The sequence below is a fragment of the Bubalus kerabau genome, chromosome 1 (genome assembly GCF_029407905.1).
Source record: "Bubalus kerabau isolate K-KA32 ecotype Philippines breed swamp buffalo chromosome 1, PCC_UOA_SB_1v2, whole genome shotgun sequence".
NCBI classification, from domain to species: domain Eukaryota; kingdom Metazoa; phylum Chordata; class Mammalia; order Artiodactyla; family Bovidae; genus Bubalus; species Bubalus kerabau.
The window spans coordinates 27067863-27076392 of record NC_073624.1 but is presented as its reverse complement, the minus strand read 5'-3'; the positions used below and the strand labels follow the sequence as shown (position 1 = coordinate 27076392).

Genomic DNA, 8530 nt, shown 5'->3' with positions numbered 1-8530 from the left:
GGTGGCCGGGAGGACCAACCCCACGTCCAAGAAGCCATGGCTGCGCAGGCACAGGAGGGCCTAGAGGAGCTATCCCACGTTGAAAGTCAGGAAGGCCGGCGGTGAGAAGATACCCCTCGTCCAAGGTAAGGAGTAATGGCTGCTCTTTGCTGGAGCAGCCATGAAGAGATACCCCACGCCCAAGGTAAGAGAAACCCAAGTAAGATGGTAGGTGTTACAAGAGGGCATCAGAGGGCAGACACACTGAAACCATACTCACAGAAAACTAGTCAATCTAATCACACTAGGACCACAGCCTTGTCTAACTCAATGAAACTAAGCCATGCCCGTGGGGCAACCCAAGATGGGCAGGTCATGGTGGAGAGATCTGACAGAATGTGGTCCACTTGAGAAGGGAATGGCAAACCACTTCAGTATTCTTGCCTTGAGAACCCCATGAACAGTATGAAAAGGCAAAATGATAGGATACTGAAAGAGAAACTCCCCAGGTCAGTAGGTGCCCAATATGCTACTGGAGATCAGTGGAGAAATAACTCCAGAAAGAATTAAGGGATGGAGCCAAAGCAAAAAGAATACCCAGCTGTGGATGTGACTGGTGATAGAAGCAAGATCCAATGCTGTAAAGAGCAATATTGCATCAGATCAGATCAGATCAGTTGCTCAGTCGTGTCCAACTCTTTGCGACCCCATGAATCGCAGCACGCCAGGCCTCCCTGTCCATCACCAACTCCCGGAGTTGACTGACACTCATGTCCGTCGAGTCAGTGATACCATCCAGCCATCTCATCCTCTGTCGTCCCCTTCTTCTCTTGCCCCCAATCCCTCCCAGCATCAGAGTCTTTTCCAATGAGTCAACTCTTCGCATGAGGTGGCCAAAGTACTGGAGTTTCAGCTTTAGCATCATTCCTTCCAAAGAAATCCCAGGGCTGATCTCCTTCAGAATGGACTGGTTGGCTCTCCTTGCAGGCCAAGGGACTCTCAAGAGCCTTCTCCAACACCACACTTCAAAAGCATCAATTCTTCGACGCTCAGCCTTCTTCACAGTCCAACTCTCACATCCATACATGACCACAGGAAAAACCATAGCCTTGACTAGACGAACCTTTGTTGGCAAAGTAATGTCTCTGCTTTTGAATATGCTATCTAGGTTGGTCATAACTTTCCTTCCAAGGAGTAAGCGTCTTTTAATTTCATGGCTGCAGTCACCATCTGCAGTGATTTTGGAGCCCAGAAAAATAAAGTCTGACACTGTTTTTCCCCATCTATTTCCCAGGAAGTGATAGGACCGGATGCCATGATCTTCGTTTTCTGAATGTTGAGCTTTAAGCCAACTTTTTCACTCTCCACTTTCACTTTCATCAAGAGGCTTGTGAGTTCCTCTTCACTTTCTGCCATAAGGGTGGTGTCATCTGTATACCTGAGGTTATTGATATTTCTCCCGGCAATCTTGATTCCAGCTTGTGTTTCTTCCAGCCCAGCAATATTGCATAGAAACCTGGAATGTCAGGTCCATGAATCAAGGCAAATTGGAAGTGGTCAAACAAGAGATGGCAAGAGTGAATGTCGACATTATAGGAATCAGCGAACTGAAATGGACTGGAATGGGTGAATTTAACTCAGATGACCATTGTATCTACTACTGCAGGCAGGAATCCCTCAGAAGAAATGGAGTAACCATCAAGGTCAACAAAAGAGTTCAAAATGCAGTACTTGGATGCAATCTCAAAAACGACAGAATGATCTCTGTTCATTTCCAAGGCAAACCATTCAATATCACAGTAATCCAAGTCTATGCCCCAACCAGTAACACTGAAGAAGCTGAAGTTGAACGGTTCTGTGGAGACCTACAAGACCTTTTAGAACTAACACCCAAAAAAGATGTCCTTTTCATTAGAGGGGACTGGAATGCAAAAGTAGGAAGTCAAGAAACACCTGGAGTAACAGGCAAATTTGGCTTTGGAATACGGAATGAAGCAGGGCAAAGACTGATAGAGTTTTGCCAAGAAAATGCACTGGTCATAACAAACACCCTCTTCCAACAACACAAAAGAACACTCTACACATGGACATCACCAGATGGTCAACACCAAAATCAGATTGATAATATTCTTTGCAGCCAAAGATGGAGAAGCTGTATACAGTCAGCAAAAACAAGACTGGGAGCTGACTGTGGCTCAGATCATGAACTCCTTATTGCCAAATTCAGACTTAGATTGAAGAAAGTAGGGAAAACCACTAGACCATTCAGGTATGACCTAAATCAAATCCCTTATGATTATACAGTGGAAGTGAGAAATAGATTTAAGGGCCTAGATCTGATAGATAGAGTGCCTGATGAACTATGAAATGAGGTTCATGATGTTGTACAGGAGACAGGGATCAAGACCATCCCCATGGAAAAGAAATGCCAAAAAGCTAAAAGGCTGTCTGGGGAGGCCTTAAAAATAGCTGTGAAAAGAAGAGACAAGAAAAGCAAAGGAGCAAAGGAAAGATATAAACATCTGAATGCAGAGTTCCAAAGAATAGCAAGAAGAGATAAGAAAGCCTTCTTCAGCGATCAATGCAAAAAAATAGAGGAAAACAATAGAATGGGAAAGACTACAGGTCTCTTTAAGAAAATCAGAGATACCAAAGGAACATTTCATGCGAAGATGGGCTTGATAAAGGACAGAAATGGTATAGACCTAACAGAAGCAGAAGATATTAAGAAGAGATGGCAAGAATACACAGAAGAACTGTACAAAAAAGATCTTCATGACCCAGATAATCACGATGGTGTGATCACTGACCTAGAGCCAGACATCCTGGAATGTGAAGTCAAGTGGGCCTTAGAAAACATCACTACGAACAAAGCTAGTGGAGGTGATAGAATTCCAGTTGAGCTATTTCAAATCCTGAAAGATGATGCTGTGAAAGTGCTGCACTCAATATGCCAGCAAATTTGGAAAACTCAGCAGTGGCCACAGGACTGGAAAAGGTCAGTTTTCATTCCAATCCCAAAGAAAGGCAATGCCAAAGAATGCTCAAACTACCGCACAATTGCACTCATCTCATACGCTAGTAAAGTAATGCTCAAAATTCTCCAAGCCAGGCTTCAGCAATACATGAACCGTGAACTTCCTGATATTCAAGCTGGTTTTAGAAAAGGCAGAGGAACCAGAGATCAAGTTGCCAACATCCACTGGATCATGGAAAAAGCAAGAGAGTTCCAGAAAAACATCTATTTCTGCTTTATTGACTATGCCAAATCCTTTGACTGTGTGGATTACAATAAACTGTGGGAAATTCTGAAAGAGATGGGCATACCTGACCACCTGATCTGCCTCTTGAGAAATTTGTATGCACGTCAGGAAGCAACAGTTAGAACTGGACATGGAACAACAGACTGGTTCCAAATAGGAAAAGGAGTACATCAAGGCTGTATATTGTCACCCTGTTTATTTAACTTATAGGCAGACTACATCATAAGAAACGCTGGACTGGAAGAAACGCAAGCTGGAATTAAGATTGCCGGGAGAAATATCAATAACCTCAGATATACAGATGACACCACCTTTATGGCAGAAAGTGAAGAGGAACTCACAAGCCTCTTGATGAAAGTGAAGGTGGAGAGTGAAAAAGTTGGCTTAAAGCTCAACATTCAGAAAACGAAGATCATGGCATCCGGTCCCATCACTTCATGGGAAATAGATGGGGAAACACAGTGTCAGACTTTATTTTTCTGGGCTCCAAAATCACTGCAGATGGTGACTGCAGCCATGAAATTAAAAGATGCTTACTCCTTGGAAGGAAAGTTATGACCAACCTAGATAGCATATTCAAAAGCAGAGACATTACTTTGCCAACAAAGGTTCGTCTAGTCAAGGCTATGGTTTTTCCTGTGGTCATGTATGGATGTGAGAGTTGGACTGTGAAGAAGGCTGAGCGTCGAAGAATTGATGCTTTTGAAGTGTGGTGTTGGAGAAGACTCTTGAGAGTCCCTTGGCCTGCAAGGAGATCCAACCAGTCCATTCTGAAGGAGATCAGCCCTGGGATTTCTTTGGAAGGAATGATGCTAAAGCTGAAACTCCAGTACTTTGGCCACCTCATGCGAAGAGTTGACTCACTGGAAAAGACTCTGATGCTGGGAGGGATTGGGGGCAAGAGAAGAAGGGGACGACAGAGGATGAGATGGCTGGATGGCATCACTGACTCGATGGACATGAGTTTGGGTGAACTCCGGGAGTTGGTGATGGACAGGGAGGCCTGGCGTGCTGCGATTCATGGGGTCGCAAAGAGTCGGACACGACTGAGCGACTGATCTGATCTGCTGATCTAAATGATGATGGTGTACATCTATGTACACTGGTTAGAATTGAAAGGTTGTTATTGAATCACAGGAAGACACCAGGATTCTTGGCCCCCGGAGGAGAAGAATTCAATCCGGGGCCAGAGACGAGGCTTGATCGCTCAGAGCTTTTGTGTATAAAGTTTTATTAAAGTATAAAGGAGATAGAGAAAGTTTCTGACATAGGCATCAGAAGGGGGCAGAAAGAGTACCCCCTTGCTAGTGTTAGCAACGAAGTTATATACTCTCCAATGAATCCAAAGAATGTCTGGAGGTTGTAAAGACCTGACCAGACCTACTCCCGTAATTTACATTTTAAGATAACAGAATTAGCCAGAAGGTTTAATCCAAAGACTGTCCTCAGGCAGGATACATTATTTTTATATAATCCTTGTAAAGACCAGGTCTACTCCCATAGTTTACATTTTAAGATAACAGAATTAGCCAGAAGTTTAATCCAGAGACTGTCCTCAGGCAGGATACATTATTGTTATATAATCCTAAGGAATGTAGAGAAGGAAAAAAGTTTGTCCTTTCTTCCTCCTTGAGAATTCCAGACCCCTCTCTCCTTGGGGACCCCTAGACTCCTTATCAACCTGCCTAGGAAATGACTCTCTCAGAATGACAGTCTTTTCTGGAGTGCCAATGAGACAGAGCAAGAAACCCGTATCACATATATCAAGTAACTATTTTCTGAAAAATCTGTGAATCTCATGCAGGTGAGAAAGTATCTCTGAATTGTTACCATTTCTTGCTACCCTACAAAACAGTATGCCGTATCTTCACATTTCTGTGAAGGAGACAGAGTTCTCCAGTGTCCTCTGAATGATAAGAGCTTTGACAAAAGCACCTGGATAATTTGTATAGCTCCTGGAGACAGGATGAAATTGAGATGCTAATGAAGTCTCTCACTTCCAACTTTACAGTAATACTTGTTTAATTAATATGATATAAAGAATAAGGCCACAATCCAGCAACTGAATACCAAAGTCTCTCTATCCATATTTTTTTGTATCCAGAATAGACCTTATCTCAAAATAGCTTTGGCATCAATTTATCAGGTTTCTTTAATGGGCAATTCTTACTTAAACTGGGCAGAAATGGTTCTAAGGTATGGAAGGAAGGAGACAGATTTATTTCTGATTCTTCTGATACCAACCAGGGTTCTTGGCCTTCCCCAATCAATAGAAATTAACTAGATGTCAAACAAGAAATTCAGGCAAAGCTTTATTGGGGTTCCTGTGCCTGCTATAGGAGGGAGAGAAAACAAGTAACAGATTCCCTTGCTTGCTCCCTGGGAGGTGAACTGATTCCTCATATCGGTTGAAGGTAGGGCTATGTCCAGGGATTGGGATGGAAGGGTGGCTTAGGTGGTTCGTCCACTGCTATGTGGTGCTAAGTGCAGGGGGACATGTGTAGTACCCTGTTTTTGGTCCTGACACACAGTTTTTTGCTCCCAACTCTTCAGAAATGGCCGTTGGAGTTTTTTAATCATTGTGTCTTTTTTTCAGCATTTGCCCCAACTGCACATGCACACAGTTAGCTTTACTGCCATACAGTTTCTTCTTATTTTGTTGCTCAAGTTGAGGTGTGTCCAGGTGCAAGCTTTGCAGCACTGCAGTTAAGGGGTCCAGGTACCAGCCTGTCTCACCTCCACAGGGCAGTATGCCATAAGGTCAGCATCTCCCAGCAGGCTGTAAATAGTTAAACTGTTAAACATCCTCAGTGACATTAGTACAAGGATAGGGACCTCTTCACTTTACTCTGCAGAGGGAGAAATAGAAGCATTTTCAAGCTTGTGAGGAGATACCAAAGCCAAATTATACCTGAACTTCCCTGGTGGCTCAGATGGTAAAAAAAAACTTGCCTGCAATTCAGGAGATACACGTTCAGTCCCTGGGTTAGGAAGATCTCCTGGAGAAGAGAATGGCAAGCCACTTCAGTATTCTTGCCTGGAGAATTCCATGGACTGAGGAGCCTGGCAGGCTACAGTCCATGGGGTCACAAAGAGTCGGACAAGACTGAGCGACTAATATGTAAAGGGAAAAGGGAATATTGTTTAACCCAGGTATTGGGAGAGTCATGGAGAGATAACTACAACTGTCATCTGAAGCTCTTTTTATATCAAACATCCAGATTATTCTGCATATAGCAAAGATCTTGTATCTAGACACCAATAATTAAAAGTTATAAAATCTAGAAAGAATTGACTACTTGGAAGGAAATGTAGAAGGAAGTGGGTAGCCATTTCCTTCTCCAGGGGGATCTTCCCATCCCAGGGATCAACCTAGATCTCCTGCATTGCAGGCAGATTTTTTATGATCTGAGCCACCAGGGAAGCCCAAAAAGGGACCATTTCTGGCTAAAGAATATTAATACTTCTTAGCATACAATAAAGCAAAACAAATTTACAGCTACTTTATTGGAATTGTAGAGGAGAGATAAGCATAAAACTTTCTAGCAAGCAAAGAATAATATATAGAAATTCATTGATATCTATTATACAAAAGTAAAGGGAGGTCCAGAGGGAGATGATATATGTAGACATATAGCTGACTCACTTCATTGTATAGCATAAATTAACACAACACTGCAAAGCAGTTATAGTCCAACTCAGTAAAATAAAAGGCATTGAGATTAAAAAGGAAAAAAATTAATAAGATGTTCATTTGATGTTGAATTTGTTTGACTTTTTTAAATGTAATAAGCATTTGTAAGAGTCTTCGACCATCTAGTCTTGTTTTTATTACACAAATTCCTTGAACTTTTCCAGGAAAAGTTCTTCTATCATGGGGAAAAGGAAATGGTAATCCACTCCTGTATTCTAGCCTGGAAAATCCCATGGATGGAGGAACCTGGTGGGCTGCAGTCCCTGGGGTCGCCAAGAGTCAGACACAACTGAAGCAACTTAGCGTACACGCAAGCATTAGAAATATTGTTATCAGTACATGTTCAGTCATAGCTGACAGAAACTATGCAATCTAGCTTAAGTATGATTGTGAAGGTTAGGGATAAGGGCTTCAGGCATTGATGGATCCAGGGGATTAGAATACAAAAGGATTCTGTCTCTCTTCATTATCTGTGCACAAGACAGAAAAAACAGTTACTGAACCTGAGTCATCTCCAACCGCTTTTCTCAGCTCCTTCTGAATCAGTGTTGTAATGACTGGCACTGCAAAAAATTTGAAGCAGTTTAAGTCTTTCCTGTATCTAAAATTTTAGTATAAACACATAACATTAAATTTTATTTAAAACACTGGTGTGCACACACAAACATGAACACACCAACTCTTAAAATCTCACTCCATCAACAACAAAAAATAAAATAACTTGATTAAAAAGGGACTAAAAGACTTAAATAGACATCTTCAACTTTAATGAGAATATATATTTAAAGTACTGTATGTGATTGTTCTGTATCCTGATTATTTTACTCATATTTCTGTTTTCATGCAAATAAATATGCAATTACAGCATAAAAATAGAAAAAGAAAAAAAAAAAAGCAGTTACTGGCCAGCCCGAGAGAGAGAGTTTTTGATGATATTTTCTGCTAGGAAAAAATTTCACATACCTTGCTTTTCCTGACACATGTGTTAAACTCATCCTTAAACCATTCATTGTATTCAGTGGGTTGAGTACTCTAATTACTCACGATCATGTTTGCTGCCAGCCCCTCTAGCTGGAGAAAAGCTCATCTGCATCCAGATAACATGCACTGACTTCCCTATAAGAAAGAGAGGTTCTAGTTCTAGGAGAATGGGAATCTAGCAGTGGGTATTTTTGTTTCTAAAGCACAGAAGCAAACAAAATGGAGCTCTGTGTGAAACAGCTAGTGTGCTAGTAGATGTATTTCTCTTTGTTGCTATCGCTCAATGGCAAAAAGTGTTAGTCACTCAATTGTGTCCTACTCTTTGTGACCCCACTGACTGTATGTAGTCCACCAGTCTCCTCTGTCCATGGGGGAATTCTCCAGGCAAGGATACTGAAGTGGGTAGCCATTTCCTTCTCCGGGGGAATCTTCCCATCTCAGGGATCAACCTAGATCTCCTACATTGCAGGCAGATTTTTTTTATCATCTGAGCCACCAGGGAGCCCCAGAAGGGGCCATTGCTGGTTAAAGAACATCCCCTGGCCTGTTGTTTTCTTCTATTACAACCATCACAGCTAGTAGGAAAGGACTCTCAACTCTTCAGTCTTTGTAG

At 42.1% G+C, this 8530-nt stretch overlaps 1 long non-coding RNA gene across 1 annotated transcript in view; it reads left to right on the top strand.

Moving 5' to 3' along the window:
- LOC129641426 (uncharacterized) overlaps positions 1–8530 on the top strand; it is a 51867-nt gene continuing 43337 nt past the window's right edge. The window contains exon 1 of the long non-coding RNA XR_008709323.1: positions 1–125. This is a non-coding gene — a long non-coding RNA (uncharacterized LOC129641426). The remainder of the gene's footprint in view (positions 126–8530) is intronic.